The 19,279-nt window shown below is 34.4% G+C and overlaps 1 long non-coding RNA gene across 1 annotated transcript; it reads right to left on the bottom strand.

Moving 5' to 3' along the window:
* Positions 1-242: 242 nt before the first annotated feature.
* Positions 243-2,207, bottom strand: LOC127902799 (uncharacterized). The gene is made up of 2 exons (XR_008055418.1): positions 1,323-2,207; positions 243-1,230 (listed from the first exon to the last, which is right to left on the bottom strand). It is a non-coding gene; the product is annotated as an uncharacterized LOC127902799 (long non-coding RNA).
* Between the last annotated feature and the right edge of the window lie 17,072 nt (positions 2,208-19,279).

Raw genomic sequence — 19,279 nt, 5'->3', positions numbered from 1 at the left:
CCCATGCTAACATAATGGAGTGGACATAGCAGAAACATAATTGATAGAATAAGTAACACTAGGTATCATTCTAGTACCAGACTAAGCTAACGCAATTAGCTTACACTACAATCGAACCGTGATTAAATCTCATTCTAATCTAATGACTCAATAAAATTTTTAATAAGGCATTAAGCGAGATTAGATGACACTCTAATCCAAACAACTTTATAAGAGAGATTTTCAACAGATAATCCCAAAGAAAATTATAAAGGAGGGATTTTTATTGAATAATTGAAGGTGAAGCTATAAAACAAAAACAAGTCCTCTTTATTTATAATAGAGAAAACTTACTTCCCTAAGTTAACTTTAAAAAGAAACTAAATCACAATTATAATATAAATAAAATACTAAGAGATCTACCATAATTGACCCTAATTAAATAGAAAATCCTAAAATAATTAAAAATTATAGAATCTTAAAACAACATTCGACATCATTCTCCCTTTCTTAAAAGAAACTCGTCCTTGAGTTTGAATACAATCTAGAGGATGAAACTTGTAGTGTAATACCAAATAATCTTGTAATCCGAACTTGTTGTCTTTCTCATTAATCTTTCTTGAAATTCTGAAGAATCCATACTTCATCAACTTCCTTCCCTTGTACATTCTTCGAGGCAATGAAGACTTTCAAGCCTGAACAATAATCAAATAACTCTTGTCTCTTCCTAATTGGTGCTTAATGCGTTGTCCAATAAATTTCACCTTTTCGACTAAATCTTATTCAAGAACAATCTTCTTTTCTTCAATGTCAATAGGTAGAATCATTTCAATCATTTCAGCTTTTTTGACTTAATTTTGCTACACAATCTTAATTGTATTATTAAACTCAATACTCAAATCAAGAGTAGGCTCTACATCTTCTTTAAAAATCTCATATAAATCAATAACCTCATCATCCTCATTAGGGACATCTTCAACAAATGCAAAGGCACAAATTTCCTTTATTTCTATGTTTTCCACTTTAGGCTGCTGACTTTTGATAAGATTAGGGATCTCAAATTTGTGTGGGATCTGATATTGTTCTCGTGAACGTGGTTAATTTAACTTTTTTGATGCTTGACTTCTCTCTCTATTTTCATTCAAGGAAAGCCTAAGACTCTTGATTGCCTATTCTATCATCACCAACCTTGGTTTATAAGCTTCTTCAATCATCTGCAAGGCTACTTCTCTAATTGCCTATCTGATTGCCCTAGGATCAACAACAAGCCCAAAAAAATTTGAAAGATCATCAAACAATTCTTGGTAAGCAATACGATTTTTTTTCTTAGTTACAGTACTAACCTTGAATTAGAGTTTATGCTGGTGGTGGATGGTGACCGTGATGTTCAGATCTAACAGATATGGTCGTGAGGAACTCGGTAGTGCTGAGGATTGGCTGAATTTGTAGTGGTTTGGTCTGAATGACTATGGTATTTCAATGCTGCTGGAGATTTCGGCTGTTAATCGAATCGGGGGTGGCTGGGATTTGATGTGCCACTTGAGGGAAGGTTAATGACGATTGAGATCAATGATAGAAAAGCAGTGTTGGTGGTGGCGGTTAGTGGACCTATAGGTTTAGGTTGGTGTTGTGGCGATTTATGGTGGTGATTGTCTGTGGGATTTGTTGGATTATAATCGGCGGAGGTCGGCAAGTTTGGTGGTGTTGTTGGTTGACAGTAAAGGTAGTTGGTTTTGTGGCAGCGGCTATTAGAGGCTTGCAACCTTTTGGTTGTTTGTGCGATGGCTGTGTGGTTGATCAAAGGCAAAAGACAGTCGAGTTTTGGTCGATGACTGACACTGATTCTGATGGTGGGTTGAATGGCGGTGGCGGCGGCCGTACTTAGTGGTGCTGTGTTTAAATGATGGCAGCTAGGGTTTTGTAATTTTGTAATTTTGTTTTTGAATTTTTTATTTTTTTATAGAATAAACAGTGGATTTGGTGGGGATGGATATGGGTAGTCAAGAAAACTATGCAATTGGCACATAATTGCTATGATATCAACTGACAGAGTGGGAATAACAAAGCTGAATTGATATGATAGGTAATAGTAAATATAGTTCTAGTACCATAATAAGCCAATGCGATTAACTTGCCTTCTGATCGAAGCATAATCAGATCTCCTTTTAATCCAGATGACTCAATAAGATTTTTATTAATGCGTTAAGCGAGATTAGATGATACTCTAATCTAAACGACTCTACAAGAAAGATTTTGGATAAATAATCCCAAAATGAATTATAAAAAAGAGGTTTTTATTGAATAATTGGAGCTGAAGTTATGAAAATAATAATAAGTTAACTTTATTAGGGAAATTAAGTCACAATTATAATAAAAATAAAAGGTTAAGATACATACCATAATTAGGTTGACGTGGATAAATTAACTTAATCAACATGTTAACATACAATGATTTTATTTATTATTATCATTTTTAGGAAGATAAAGTACAAAGAAACAAAGAAAATCTCTAGATTTCAAGAGATTTGAACTAAGTCAAACCAACCCTCGCATGTTTGACAAATAATAACAATTTTCACCTTTTATTTAATTAAACATTACACAATATTGTATTTAACTAGAATGGTCAGAATTTCTTCCGTATCGAGAGGTTATAAGAAGATTAAGATTACCACTTGTAATATCATCATCAACCACGCTAAGAAAGAAAAGAACAGAAAAACTCTCCAAACAATCATTCTTACCTGAAAAAAACATAATAGAAAGTTATTCAGACATGCGTATCTTAAAATAAAAAATTTAAACTATGTTGAAGTAGGCATAATAAAAACCTGAGAAGGGTTGGGCAAAATTGGGTTTGGGCCAGGTTAGATAAAAATCCATCCTAACTCCCGAACTTATAACCTGATCTGATTTGATCCGAATTATAATCGGATCGGGTTAAAAAATCGGGTGGAGTTCGGATCAGATCGGATTTGGGTTATATAGGGTTCAAATTAGATTCGGGTTATTCGGGTTAGTTCGAGTCGGGTGAAATCGGATCAAATAGGGTTCAAGTCAATTTGGGCTAATTCGGGTCAATTCGAGTCTACGCAATTTTGAGCTAATTTTCTTTTCTTGATATTTTTAGTTTGTTTTTAAATTTTTTTTCTTAATTATAATAATTTTGTTTTACCAATTTTCAACCAACAAAAAAAAACTACTATAGAATTAAATTCAAATGAATGAAAATTAAAAATTAACACAAAGTATAAAATTAAAATTAACACAAATTTTAAATTTAATAGTCTCCATCCAAAGCACAATGTCCAATTCTAAACATTAATCTTTAGAACACAAAGTCACAAAATTAAACATAATTAAATATTTTCCATTTTTCAAAACAAAAATGACAAAGTTCCAAAACACAACAAAGTTTAAATGTAAATCTAGATCAACTTCCTCCACACGCAAGCACTTCGATAACTTTTAACTTCAACTTCTTGTACTCCAAGTTGAAGAATTAAAGCATCTATCCCCTAGAGAAGAATTGAAGAAATAATATATGATAAATGTTTAACTACTTTCTTTAAGCCGCATTGCAAATAAAGGGACATTAAATACAATCACATTTGCCTAATTCATGTGTGTACTTGATTAAATATAAGAAAAAAAATTTAGTCAATCGTGGCTTATTTCATAGCATTTATCACCAAGTAAAGTTAACAATAATCCTAGGTAATACCATTCCGCCAATTTCAATGTGTCTAAAATAAATAAAACAATTATAATGTTACAATTTGACTTAAAGGTTAAAACTATAACAACTATTGTCTATTATTATAGTTTAAATTACAACCTAAACGTATAATATGAAATTATAAATAATAATCTCTATTAAGAATTACCTTTCAAATATCCATAACACCCATGTCAACGCTCACTGTTTCCACCGTTGAAGCTTGTGATCTTACGAACTCTTTAAAATGTAAAAATAAAATAAAATTGAAATTAGTAAATAACTTATGTACATGTAAATGCTATTTATAAAGTTATAATACATCTTAACTTTATAAAGTATGAGAAAAATATTATCTTCTTGTAGCTTCATATGGAATATCTGCTCCTTAATATCTTCCTGAAGGTTGTAGACAAGATTAGTAAAAAGTTTAGATTGTAACTAATTTTCGGTACTTATCAATGCCTCAATCATACAAGGGGTTAAAAGAATTCCGATATTTGTCAATGACGCGACGCCCAGTGCTAAAGGCAGATTCAGATGCCACTGTGGAAATAGGAACAATAAGGACATCCCTTGCAGTTTTCTCTAATATTGGATACTTCGATCCATTAACCTTCCACCAAAGTAAAACATTGAGCTTAAAATTGCTTGGATCCTCAATTGGGTCAATCAAATATCGTTCCACTTTAGATGCTAGTCTCTTGCTCTCATTCTGAACAAACACTTTCTTAGCATACTCAAGGAAAGGATGAGAAACTCGGAAAATATCATCACCTTCACCACTAGGAACCTCTGCCAAACCAACCTCAATTGTAATATGTGGAGAATAACTTGTACCACCATAACTACTGCTAAGAACACTTTCACTATACATCGATGGTGTGGAACTGGAGCACATTGCACTATATGCATCATAAAGCTCATTCAACAAATATTTCACTGCTTTGGTCATTTCTTCAACTTTTGAACCATTATTGGTAAAAATGATCTCAAAAATATGTTTGGCAAAGTCAATTTAAGCTCGTGGATCAAGAATAGAGGCAACAATCAATATTTTATTTATCTTCCCTGAAGACTCCCAATATTTATCAAAATTTTTCCTCATATTATAAGCCATAGCCACTACCCAAGGATCTTTACTTGCTTCTAATGCAGTCAATGAGCTCTCAATTAAGCCAATGGTATCATAACAAAGATTAGAAGTCACACTCAAAGAGGTAAAAAATAACAATGTGGCATCATAAAATATCATTAAAACCTTCATAGTTTGTTCTGTACTCTCCCAATCCTCAGGTCCAGGCAGACCCACCCTCTTAGCATTATTTTCTTTCTTGAGAAAGTATGCCTTATACAGTTTATCCACCTCTACCATTCTATCAAATGCCACTTGAAACTTCAACACAGTCATTAATATTAAATAGGTGAATTCCAAATAATAGGACAATCCTAAACAACCGTTACAGTTGGACCTTTCACTTGTTGAACACATTGTTTAAATGCATGTAGCCTTGTAGCGGAGGATCTCACATACTTCACAGCATTTTGGATGGCGGCAACACTAGCATGCAACTTATTCAACCCTAAAACAACAATCAAATTCAAAATATGTGCACAACAACGCACGTGCATATGCTGTCTCGCCAACACAAGTGCATCATCATTCCTCCAAGCAAGCAATTGTATAGTTACATAATTAACAGCAATATCATTTGTAGTGGCATTATCAACAGTTAAAACAACCTCTCTATCCCCCAATCTTGTAAACAAGATATAATCTTTTTATCGATCATTTTCCCTCTATGATCTTCAATCACGCTGAAACTAATAATCCTTCTGTTCAAACACCAGTCACTATCAATAAAATGATTTCTCATATTTGTAATCCCATCACGCCTTGAATGACATCGATATTGTCTACCACAATAGTTGCAGTTACATTTGTTTGGATTGTCCTCAAGTAAAGTGAAATGATTCCACGTCTTAGATTTTTTCTTCATCCGTGGTCTTTTCTGCTTTGCCTTTTGAGTTCCTTCCATTTGAACACTTTGATTGTCATCATCACTTATCGAATTTGATCTTGAGTGTCCAGTCATCTAAACATACAAACAAATAATTATTAATCATTAATTCAAAAATCAAAACACAAAAAGATTATTCAAAAAATCTACTTAATTGTTAGTATTACAAATTGATTCAAATAATTGTTAATTTAATTTTATGAAACTTTTTTAAATCGAAATTTCCAATTTTCCATCATTATATTTATATATGACCTAAGAATACAAGATGCATATTCCATAAAAGAAAACCAAGAAATTAATGTAATTAATTAATTTATAATATCTAATTATCCATTGGCCAAAATAATATAATATTAATTGCATATCTGTATCTTAATTCTTATTATAAATCCCTAAATTTTATACCCACATTATATGTATTTACTACTTAACCACTTAATATTTACTTATTGCTTATCATACAATTAATTAAATTGATTAATTTTTTGTTGAAGTTGAAACTTGAAACTACTGCAATTAAATTGGTTAATTTTTGGTTGAAGTTGAAATTACTGCACAAGTACACATATCATATGACATATATAATTATATATATTGTAACATAATATTTAATTTTAATTTTTAATCTATCTAATCTATTCATACAAAAAAATCAATTATTAATAAGTAACTAAAAATTAATGCCTGATTTTTTTTTATTTTATTGTTGAAATTTAACAATATATAATTATATATTATTAACATACCAAATTACAATTAACATTTCACTTTCTCAATTCTCATATAACATATAACAATATATAATTAATGCATACATACCATCACTATTAAGTATCAAATGCCGGCTTCCAAAACTCAAAGACTTTGGGACTCAACAGCCAAAACCCAAAATCCAAATGGAGCTCGAATCAGGGGCAGCTTGCCGGGTGGATATTCAAACGGACCGGGAGGATTGAAGGCGTGGATCCGGTGCTTGGTATCAGCAGATTGGGCCACGATCTTTGCGAATCAGCTTCGGTTGGCGTCGTTCTCGGTGGCAGTTGGTGCGTGCGGTGGTCGGATGAAGCTAGTTCTGTGAACTTGCGTGTGTGTTTGACTGTTTGTGTTTCATTTGTTTGGATTTGGGTGTGGGCCGTGTGTCTGTTGCCTGTTGACAGCGGGATGCTGTGGATGGGTGTGGTTGTGTACGTTGCTGGTTGGTAGTGGGCTGGCTAGCGGCTGCTTGTGCTTGAGTGCTGGTTTGTGTGTGTGGCTATATGCTAAGCATTAATGGCTGACTTGGCAGTGTTTGTTCTTTATGAGGGTTTGTGACTTTGTGTATGTGGTGTCTGTGACTGTGTAAAATTTGGAATTGGAGCTTGTTTAGCTTTAGCAGTGGGGCGGGTTACAATTTAAGATAATCAGGTTTGAATTTTTTTTTAATTTTTGTCTCAGCCCGCTCGGGTTTTCGATCGGCAATCACGATCCAATCGGGTTGACATAAATTCACCTGATTGGATTTCATTTAGGGGCGTTCGGTTCGGGTTGAACCAAACCAAACCCAAAAATATTTTAGTTTATGGTTCAGGTTGGTTTGATCTTAAAAACTGATTGGTTTGGAGGTAAGAAACCGATCAGGTTTATATTTGGTTCGGTTTTGGTTTAAAACCGAACCGAACAGTAAACTCGATTGGGTTATTAAAAAAAAAACTAAATGCTTATCACTTATCAAACCCGATCCCCCTCCAAGTCAAAATTGAAAACCCTAAGCTAAGCCTCATCTCTTTACTTTTAAGTCGCAACTACAAGCAGCCACTTAGACGTGCGATGCCGTCACCGGTTGTCACTCTCAGCCGTTGATTGCGTCTTGTCAGTGGTCACTTTCACGTAGCACGGCAACAGTTGGCCTTCACTCTCATCTTCATTGGGTTATATTTAAAGGCTTGTCCTTTTTCTTTCGTCCGTTCTTGCTCCTCTTGGCTTTCTTTCTTCTGATTTTTTATTCTTAGCTTTCTGTGGAAGTTTGGTGTGTAAAGTATGTATCTTTGTTGGCTGAGAATATTTGAGATTGTAGCATTTTGGGCTTAAGATATATGGTTCAATTGATCATGCAGTGAAAAAAAAAATTATGGGGTTTTTCTTGTTTCGTGGTGATGTAATTCTTGTGATTATGGTGTTTTTGGGTAATCATTTTTTCCCTTATTTTTGAAATTTGTCTTTTTGAGAATAAACAATCTAATTTAAATGAACCATCGTATGCGTTTGTTGATTAGGATTTGGGTCTCTCTACTTTTTTAGGCTGTCAATTGATTAAATCATATGATTGTATTTAGGGTTGTCTATTGATTAGGGAAATAACCAACGGTCGTACCTTGGTTATCGACTAGTTAAGGAGAGATTGGCTATTAGAGGGTCTCAGTAGCTATAACCGGTCTATTCATAAGTAGTAATGATTTATATTTGAATCAATGATCAGTAGTCGAATCAAGCTGAGTTAATTCCTTCAACCAGAGCTTTCCCTATTTTGAATTACAATTTTAATTTGCATTCTTGTTATTTTAATTTGATTTTATTATTGTCAACAATTCCCCTATTTTGCATTTTACATTTTAAAAGGATTTAAATAATTACCGATATCTGTGGACACGACCCTGCTCAATCACTATACATAATTTATTTAGAGTAGCTATTTATTTTTGCTAGCTTCGACAACCATCAAATTTTGGCGCCGTTGCCGGGGATTGGTGTCGTTTATTTAATCCTTTTTTACGTTTTACTTGTTGTATGGTTCATTCTTCTCGTACAGGTACACTTTCGTTTGATCCTGAAATTGAGAAGACAGCTCGTCAGCTAAGACAGCAGACGAAGCGAGCTAAGCAACGATCCTCATCGCCTTTGCTTTCTGAAACAGATACGGTGCCTGATTTGGTTGAATCATCTAGCGATTCAGAAGAACAAGTGATGGATAGAGTTTCACATGTAGAAAGAACTCTTAGAGAGTTAGCTGAACCAGACTTGAATCAGCAATCACTCTGCATTCAATATGTAGACTTGGAGGTAAATTTTGAATTAAAGTATGGTTTTATTCATTTATTACCCAAGTTTCATGGTTTTGCAGGTGAAGATCCTCCTAAACATCTCAAGGAGTTTCATGTTGTATGTTCAAGTATGAGGCCACAAAGCATGACTGAAGAGCAGATTAAGCTGCGTGCTTTTCCTTTCTCTTTAGATGGGCTAGCTAAAGACTGGTTGTATTACTTGCCTCCTAGATCGATTACAACATGGAATGGTTTGAAGAAGCAGTTCCTCGAGAAGTACTTTCCTGCTTCAAGAGCTGCCAACATCAGAAAAGACATTTGTGGGATCAGACAACTTCCTGGGGAGACTTTGTATGAGTATTGTGAGCGATTCAAACAATTGTGTGCCAGCTATCCTCAGCATCAGATTTCTGATCAACTTCTTATTCAATACTTTTACAAAGGACTGTCATTGATGGATAGGAGTATGATAGATGCTGCTAGTGGAGGTGTGTTGGTGAACAAGACCCCTACTCACGCAACGGAGTTGATCTCAAATATGGCTGCCAATGCACAACAGTTTGACAGCAGGCAAGATCCCAATTCAAGGAAGGTGAATGAGGTAAATAGTTCTTCTATTGAACAACGTTTAGATAAACTTACTTCTCTTGTGGAAAAGTTTGTTGTAGGTAATGTACAACAGGTGAAGACTTGTGACATTTGTTCCAATATGGGTCATTCAACTGATATATGTCCTACACTTCAAGAAGAACCCGTTGAACAAGCCAATGCAGTTGGAGGATTTCCAGGAATGCCTCAGAGGAGGTATGATCCTTATGCACAAACATACAATTCGGGATAGAAGGATCATCCCAACTTCAGTTATAGAGTTAGGCCGTCAGGATTCCCACAACAATACCCACCAAGACAACCAGTCCCTCCACAGTCAAACCCCAAGTCAGGTATATCTCTTGAAGAAATTGTTAAATCACTTGCGACTAACACTCAACAATTTCAGCAGGTAACTACAACAAGCATTCAGAATTTGGAGAACCAAATGAGTCACTTGGCGACTACAGTGAGCTGTCTGGAGTCTCAAGTATCAGGGAGATTGCCTTCACAATATGAGGTGAATCTAAAGCAAAACGTTAGTGTTGTCATCCTTAGAAGTGGGAAGGAGTTGCAAGAGCCCAATAAGAAAGTGGCAAAGCATGTAGAAGATGAGCTTGAGAAGAATGAATTGATGCCTAAATCTCAATATGCGCAACCCACCAGAGCGAAACCCCTACCTGTGGTGATACCTCCTCATTTTCCAAGCCGGTTTGCAAAATCTAAGAAGGAGGAATAAGAGAAAGACATCCTTGAGACATTTCGCAAGGTTGAGGTAAATATTCCTTTATTAGATGCTATAAAACAAATACCTCAATATGCTAAATTCCTTAAGAAACTGTGCACCTCCAAGAGAAAATTAAGAGGAGATGAAAGAGTTCACATGGGGGAGAATGTTTCAGCAGTTCTCTAAAAGAAACTACCTCATAAGTGCAAGGATCCAGGTATGTTTATTATCCCTTACAAATTTAGTAGTGTTAGAGTTAAGAAGGCTATGTTAGATCTAGAAGCTTCTATTAATGTCATGCCTCGTTCCATTTATTCATCTTTGAATGTTGGTCCATTAAAAGAAATTGGCGTGATAATTCAACTAGCTGATAGGTCTAATGCATATCCTAATGAGGTATTAAAAGATGTCTTAGTACAAGTTAATGAGTTGGTTTTTCCTGCTGATTTTTATGTACTTGATATGAAAGAGGATAACTCCTCTAATTCTGTCCTAATTTTGCTAGGAAGACCTTTTCTTAAGACTGCTAGGACTAAAACGGATGTACATAAAAGGACTCTCACTATGGAGTTTGATAGAGAGGTTATAGAGTTCAATATGAATGATGCTGTGAATTTTCCTAGTGAGGAACATTCAGTATTTTCTGTGGATGTTATTAACCCTATAGTGCAGGAAGTTTTTTATTTGGATGTTGAAGATTCATTGGTAGTTGCTTTAAATAACAGTTTGGGCCTCAAAGGATTGCAAAAGGATGAAAATGAGTTTGTTTTAAATTTTTTATTGCAAGAGACAATTTATGAATTAAATTCTTTGAGAACTTTAACTCATCATATGTCTTATATTGAATTACCTTCATCTTATGCAAAACTTCTTCCATCTATTTTGCAGGCACCGAAAATAGAGCTTAAACAGTTGTCGAGTCATCTAAAATACAAGTTTTTAGGAGATGGTGAGACACTTCCGGTGATCATCTCTTCAAATCTTAATACTTTAAAGGAAGAAAAGCTTATTAGAGTGCTGAAGGATTACAAAAAGGCTATTGGGTGGACAATTGCTGATATTAAAGGGATAAGTTCGTCCATGTGCATGTATAGAATACTGCTGGAGGAGATTAGAAATGAATCCTATGAGAGTTTGCGATTTTACAAGGAAAAGATGAAGACATTTCATGACAGAATGATTTTGAGAAAGGAGTTCTCTGTTGGTCAAAAAGTTCTTCTTTTTCATTCTAAGCTTAAACGTTTTCCTGGTAAATTACGTTCTCGCTGGGTAGGACATTTTATTGTTACTAATGTTTTTCCTCATGGTGCAGTTGAGATTCGGAGTTCGACCTTTGACAAAGTTTTTAAGGTTAATGGTCATCGCTTAAAATCTTTTTATGAAGGTTTTTCGGTGAATATTGTGGAGGAAGTGGCTCTCGAGAGTTCCATTAATGGAGATTGATGCATGAATGTGTCTAGCCAAAGACAAAAAACAAAGGTGCTTTTTAGGAGGCAACCCTAAGGATTTATTTATTTTGATTTTTGTTATATCTTTTGTTTTTAATTTTGATTCAGATTGTTTAAATAATAATTTTTGGTTAGGCGTGCCCACGTTTTAACTAATAAGTATTTCTATGATTTTAAAGTAAAATGATTTTAAGGCGTGCCCATATGCTTATTAAAAAAATACTTATGCAATTTTTTTGGTGTGTCTTAAGTGTGTTTTTTTAGTTTTTAGTAAAAAAAATCGAAAATAAAAAGTTTTTATTTTTTTATTTTATTTGAAAAAAAATTAAAAAAAAAAAACCTAACGCATTCCTTTGTTTTTATTGAGCCACCTCTCTCCCCAGCCCACGTCTAACAGTTGCGTCTCCAGCAACCTCCAGCCGCGCAACCAGCTCCTCACTCCACCAACAGTCCCGCATCTCCAGCAATCCCGTAGCACACCAGCAGTCGAGCGCAACCAGCACAAGCACCAGCAGTCCCGCGTCCATCGCGCACCAGCCGCGCGCGCAAGCATCTCCCGTCAGCCCAGTGTCCCGCAACCATCCCGCAGCACCAGCCTCATCCAGCAATCCCGCAGCGCAACACCAACCTTCTCCAGCATCACCAGCTCCAGAATCACCAGCAACCAGCCGCGCAGTAGCCCACGCCCAGCATTCCAGCCGCGTGAATCATTACCCGTGAGTGAAATTATTATCACAATGCCGAAGAGGAAAGCATCAACTTCCAAGTCATCAATGTTTAAACAGAAACCCGTCGCAAAGAAATCTAAGATTGTTGCTTCCACTACGGTCCCATGGAACACAATTTCAGATTCATGCCAAGCCGTGAGACAAAGATCGAAACATGGAAAAGGCATGAGTGTTTTGCCACTTGCTGAATCCAATCTCGGAGGTTGCCTCATATTCACGACTCAACAAGAGAAAGAAAGGTACAAAGATATTTCCAAGCGAAAAATACTTCCAGCTAAGTATATTAATTACCCGACTCTTGAAAAATTGAATGTTAAGGATAATTTTGATTCTTTGATAGATAAGATTGGTTTGCGTAAGTTTGTTGATGTTGATTGTTTGGGTTATGTTGAGTTGATTAGGGAGTTCTATGCTACTTTTCAATTTAATATACCGAATGATTTTACTTTGCATACTCCGGATGTTATAAAGTTTAGGTTAATGGGACAAAATTTTTCACAATCTATCACAAATTTTAACCTAGCTTTAGGATTCATTGATGATGATTATTCTTCTAGTGATGCATATGTAGGAACAACTTGTGACTTTAGCGAAAATTTTGAGCCTTATGGTCTTTGGCGTAATTTATCTTTTGATCACAATGCCTACGACCCGAGTAAATCAAATAGCTCTTTCTTACGTGATCCTGTTTTGAAATGTGTGCATTGGTTCTTAGCATATAATTTTTTAGGAAAAAAAATATCACTCGGGAGTTTTCTCTAAAACTGAGTTTTATTTTATCTGATGCATGTTAAATGATGTGAGGCCTAATCCAGGTTTTTGGTTAGCAGATCAATTTCAGAGTATGCTTAAATGGTATAGGACTTTATTTCTTGGTCCATACATTACTCTGTTAGCTATAAACTTATGTGTGCTTGATCCTGACAATAATGATTTGCACTCTGCTTGCAAAAAGGAATTTTTGGATATGTCTGTGTTTGAAAGAACATGTGTGGTCGAATTCAAGGAGAGGAGATTTCAGTTTACTGAACCACTCAACTTCCAAAGAAGCTTTATGCTAGGAGTGGTGCTACCTCTGATGACGAGTTTGACGAAACTGCTGCCCCACCAACTATTCCTTCTACATTTGCACCACCTTTGAGCATCCAGTTAGAGAAAATGGAGCACAAGTTGAACAAGATGGAGCAGAATTTGGCCGCATACTTCGAGAGTGTGGGATTTATCCCACCATTTCCGCCAAGCCCATAGACGTTATATGGATCAAAGCTCACAATTCAGGGAAGTTTTGCCTTTAATCTTTTATCCTTACGTTTTAATTTTTTATGTGAGCTTTGATTATCTTACATTGGGGACAATGTAATTTTTTGGTGTGGGGATGGATTTTTGCAATATTGATGTCTGGAAGTATTATTTTCACTCTGCTCATCCTTAAATGATTTTGGAGTTAGTATGCTTCATATATTTTTTCTTTTCTTTTTTTTTCTTTTCTTTCTCACTACTCTTTTCCCATCTATCTCAAATTATTTACATCTATTTTTATTTTATCAAACTATTTCATCACTCACATTTTATCTTTCACTTTTTATATTACTGCATACATCTTTCTCGCTTCTTATCCTTTTTACTTTTCCTTTTATATATCACTCATACCTTCTTCTCATTCTACACCACTATTGATGGTTGATTCATTTGAAGAGTGTACATGATTTGATGGCAAATTATCAACTTTGTGAGGATTTGAGCCTATGAGCAACCACTTTGCTCTAATTATTTTTGTTATGTGAATATCAATCTTAGTTTGTTTATTCTACAACTTGCTTTGTTATGCATGTTGAAGCCGCATTACGAGATTTTATGCATTAAAATGATAAGGTTAAACCACTTTCCATTTTTCTATTTTCGCATTTTTTTTCTTTTTCTCCACCCGAAGACCTTTATTTGTTATCTTTGTTTGAGCCTAAACCATTACCCATCTAATTCTCTCCATCTACTTACCCATTTTTCTTCTTTTTGAGCCTCAATTTAAGGAGATTTTTGGACTCATTGTTTGGATATATTTTGTTGCTCTTGCTACCTTAAATTAAAGTGTCTCAATTAGACCAACAAGCATTATGCTTGAATTAAATTGTGCAAGGTTCATTTCTTTTGTTTGATTAAAAAAAAAAACAAAAAACAAAAAAAAATTGAAAAAAATCGAGAAAAAAAAAGAGAAAAAAATGTTTACATTCTTGGCGACTTGAGTAGAAATAAGTGTTTTGATATCATAAGGTTCATTCAATGAGTTCATTCTTCTCATTTTAATCTCTTTTTCTTTCATAAACCTTTCTTTTTCATTTAACCCCGTTACAACCTTTTTAAGACCCTTAGATTTTTGCATTTAATTCATGTTTTGTGGATTGAGATGTGATATATAAGCAAGCTTATGGTAATAGCAGTCTTTGATTTGATTTGAGTGCATAAATGATACCCTAAACAATTTGAGTGTATGGAGTGAAGTCAATGAGAGGGCTATTAAATCTTGTTGCACTTGAATTTTGAATGGATCTTCTTGGTGGTTGAGTGTTTTTCTTTTATATTAGCCTATGAGATCCTATGCTTTAAAATCCTTATCTCTTGAATGTTGATCGACTTAAATTCTTGAGGTATGCTTGCTTAAGATTGTTTTTGGATGAGTTGAGATGAGAATTGAGTGGAGATTTGTGATTAGTCTTGAGTTATATGCTTGAGGACAAGCATTATCTTGGTGTGGGGGAATTTGTTAGAGTGCAATTTATGCACTAGTTTTGCATTGTTTACTTCCCTTAATATCGATGTTTTGCACTTAATAATAGTGATTTACTTGTGTTTTATTTTTGTAGGTGCAATTCTATTGATTGGTGCTAAAATTGAGCTACAAGATGATGTTTGAGGATGATTGTTTTCCTGGAGAAATTATGAGCTTCAGAAGAACTTTGTTGATAAGGCGTGGGCGCGTGCTGTCAACTAAGGACCTGCAGTTTTTATTTTAACGTGTTTTGTCTTTTTGGTTATTTTTGTAATTACAAATTTAATATTTAGATAATATTTTAGATATTAGTATTTTATTTTAAAAAGACCTCTAGAGGAGAAGAGAGAGAGGAGAATTTAAGAGAGGAATCTATTGTCAAAGGAGGAGATTTTTGAAAAGAAAGAAACCCTAGATCTAAATTTTTCTCTTCTCTCTATGAAGAACTAAACCTATTATTCTAGTTGAAGGTTAATGAAGCTTTGATTCGTCACTACTGTGAGATCTTTCTTATGCTTTAATTGTTTTATTACTTTTTGGGTATTTGTTTATTCTCTGAATTATTGTCATGATTATGTTTGTTAATTAGATAATTGACCACTATTTAATTATCAACTTAATCTATTGTCAATTAAAAGATTCATTGTATGAAGATTTTAATGTTTGTGACAAATAGCATAGCAGTGCTTTGTGTTATGAGAATAAACAATCTAATTTAAATGAACCATCGTATGCGTTTGTTGATTATGATTTGGGTCTCTTTGCTTTTTCAGGTTGTCAATTGATTAAATCCTATGATCATATCTAGGGTTGTCTATTGATTAGGGAAATAACCAACGGTCGTACCTTGGTTATCGACTAGTTAAGGAGAGATTAGCTATTAGAGGGTCTCAGTAGCTATAACCGGTCTATTCATAAGTAGTAATGATTTATATTTGAATCAATGATCAGTAGTTGAATCTAGCTGAGTTAATTCCTTCAACCAGAGCTTTCTCTATTTTGAATTACAATTTTAATTTGCATTCTTGTTATTTTTATTTAATTTTTATTATTGTCAACAGTTCCCCCATTTTGCATTTTACATTTTAAAAAGATTTAAATAATTACCGATCTCTGTGGACACGACCCTGCTCAATCACTATACACAATTTATTTAGAGTAGGTATTTATTTTTGCTGGCTTCGACAACCATCATTTATTGACTTGAATTTAGACAAAATCCGCTAGAAGGACCCTTTTTAGGGTTTGTTTTCAGACTTAAGCCTTTGCCCAATTTTTTTTTTGGGACTTATACTAGTGTTAAAAGTAAAAATATGTCCTCCTTAAAATAAATTATTCATTTCTATCTCTTAATTCATCCCGTAGAAAAAGCTTGTTCGCAAGTCCGGTCATGCACTTTATCATGCATATTTTGTCTTGCATAGCACTTTTTCGTGCATAGAAGAGTTTGTCTTGCATCCAGTGTTATATTGCAGGACTGGTGTGAAAACATAATCATTAAGGATATAAAAAAAAAATTAGAAAATTTATAGGTCCAGAAAACATAAATAGACAAGGAATCAAGACTCATGACGTGACACCTCTAAGGGTCTCCTTAATCAAATATACCTCGTAAGTTTGTGTGGTTCTTGCGAACCTATTTAGTTGCCTAGGACTTGACTTGTTTCATATTAGTATAAAGTGAAAAGAAAGGTGTGGTTCTTAAGTAGTAGTTACAAGATATTATACTTCTATCTATTATACATTGACAAATTTAAAATCGACTGAATTTGCATTTATTGGTTTGACACAAGGAGAGATTTTGGAACTTTTCTAAATAACCATGAAACATTTATTCTCCTCTCTTATTAATGCCTAGCTGATTACTGAGTCTGACATTGTCAAATAAATATATAAATTCTCTCTTGGTATTGGTTTAGAGAGAATTGGGGGACTCCCCATATTTTTTTTTAATGCTTTCTCACATTCATTTGTCCATACTAGATTTTTTTCCCCTGAAAGAGTTTTAAAGAATGGCAATCACTTATCTATTACTCGCGAAATGAAGTAACTCAAAGTAGTAATTCTCCCTATCAGTCTTTGGATCTTTTTTTATTGTCTTTGGTGATTCCATATCCAACAGAGACTGAATCTTCTCTGGATTAGCTTCCATTCCTCGCTGACTAACCGTGCATCTTACGATTTTTTTAAGGATACTCCAAAAGCATATTTACTTGGGCTCAACTTCATATTAAAATGCTTCTGAATCTTGAATGCTCCCTCTAAGTCTGTGATGTGATCCCCCATCTTTAATTTTGCTTATAACAAGCATGTTATCTACATATATTTATATATTTTTTCTAATATGTCAATCAAATATTTTGTTGACTAATCTTTGTTTGTAACGGATGTTGTTTTTCCCTATCAAGATGGTGCATCTGAACTTGGTTATAACCTTAATATGCATCTATAAACGTAAGAAACTCATGCCCTGCAGTAGCACTAACTAGCTGATCGATCTTGGATAGAAGAAAACTATCTTTGGGACACGCTTTATTCAGGTAAAATAAAGTCTATGCAAATTCTCCACTTTCCATTTGGTTTCTTGACTATCACTACATTGGCTAGCCATTTAGGATAATGTACTTCTTTGATAAATCCTGCAATCAGTAGCATATCAACTTCTTCTGCAATTGCTTTATATCTTTATGATTAAAATACCTTCTTTTTTAGTATGCTGGTTTATAATCAGAATTAACATTAAGTCAATGGACTATTAGCCAGGGGTCTACACCAGGCATATCTTCATAGGACCATGCAAATGTGTCAAAGTTTGTTTTAAGGAAGTCTTCCATTCGTGCTCTTTTTTTGGGAGTTAACACTTGAGCAACCAAGGTAGCCTTATTCTGATCTCCTTGCTGGAAGCTAGACAATATCTAATTATTCTACTAGTGAGCCTCTTTACATACTTTTCCTCTTTTGGGTCAAGTATGATCTGTAGGCTTTTATGCTTACCTCTCTCACCTTTCATGGCTGTGGTAGAGCATCTTCAAGACTCCTCTTTATTAGCTCTTAAGATTTCAACTCTTACTTTAGCAGGAAACTTTACCATTAGATGGTAGGTTGAAGTGACTACTCCAAACATGTTCAATGCTAGTCTGCCTAAGATGACATTGTATATCGACGGATGTTCTAGTACTAAGAAATTTACCATCTTGGTAACTTGGTGGGGGGTTTCCTAATAATATATGTAGCTCTATGTTGCCTAAAGGAATCAAACACTTTCCTCCAAAATGAATTAAAGGCGTGCATATTGACTTTACTCTCTCTATTCCAATTTCTATTATATCAAATACTGCTGCATACAGAATATCTATTGAACTTCTACTAGGACTCTATAGACTTCCTGTTTGCTAAGGGTATTGAAATCATTAGAGCATCATCTTGCCTTCTTATCTATAAATGTGATGTTTTTGTGCTTATTTTGGCTTCTTTTTCAAACTTTTTCATCAAATCTATAAGGAAAACCTAGGTGCGTTTCTGGCTGCCCTGGCATGAGAGTTTTTAGCCCTATTAGATTTTCCTCCACCCAAGGTCCCACCAAATATGGTTCTTATAGGTGTATTACCCATTATCTCTTAGTTCTCAACCATGTAAATACTGCTATTTTTTGCATAACACTAGGTAGAGCCTCATCAGAAATTCTTTTACTATCTTTTTTAACAGATTCTTTAAGGTATCTTGTCTAGATCAGGGATTCTTTTTCTTCTTTGAGATCAAAACAATTTTCAGTGTTGTGAAGATGATCTTGCTAGTATCTGCAGTATTTCCTTGAGTTTCTGCAACAAATCTGAACTTCTTGTTTGCATCAGTAGCTGCTCTCTTAACACATTGAGTAGTCTGTATTCAGGGTATTGCTTTGTAGAATCCTTGGACCCATGTTATTTAGTGGTCTACTTGTTCTCTTTCTGTTTTCAATAAGTTCCTTTTTCTTCTTTCTTTTTACTCCTGACTTTTGTGAATCTAGGCCAATGCTCCTTTTTGCATCTATTAAATCATCTATATTGGAGTATTTTTGCACTCTCGATAACAACACCGTGAAGGTTCTTAGTGCATTTTTTACGAGTAAGTAATGAAGCCTCCCTGATTGCAAACTGGCCATAATGGCAGTTGATGTGTATTTTCTCTAAGCTATGGATGTCAATGTCAAGTGTAAACAACAAGTAATTTAATGATAAGTATTTGAGATCATCTCTACAGTGATTGATGCTATCATATTTGCTACAGGAATCTTTAATAGTGCAATT

This window comes from Citrus sinensis, chromosome 5 (assembly GCF_022201045.2).
Source record: "Citrus sinensis cultivar Valencia sweet orange chromosome 5, DVS_A1.0, whole genome shotgun sequence".
NCBI classification, from domain to species: domain Eukaryota; kingdom Viridiplantae; phylum Streptophyta; class Magnoliopsida; order Sapindales; family Rutaceae; genus Citrus; species Citrus sinensis.
Note: the sequence above shows the minus strand (reverse complement) of the source record. Positions and strands in the feature narration are given on the sequence as shown.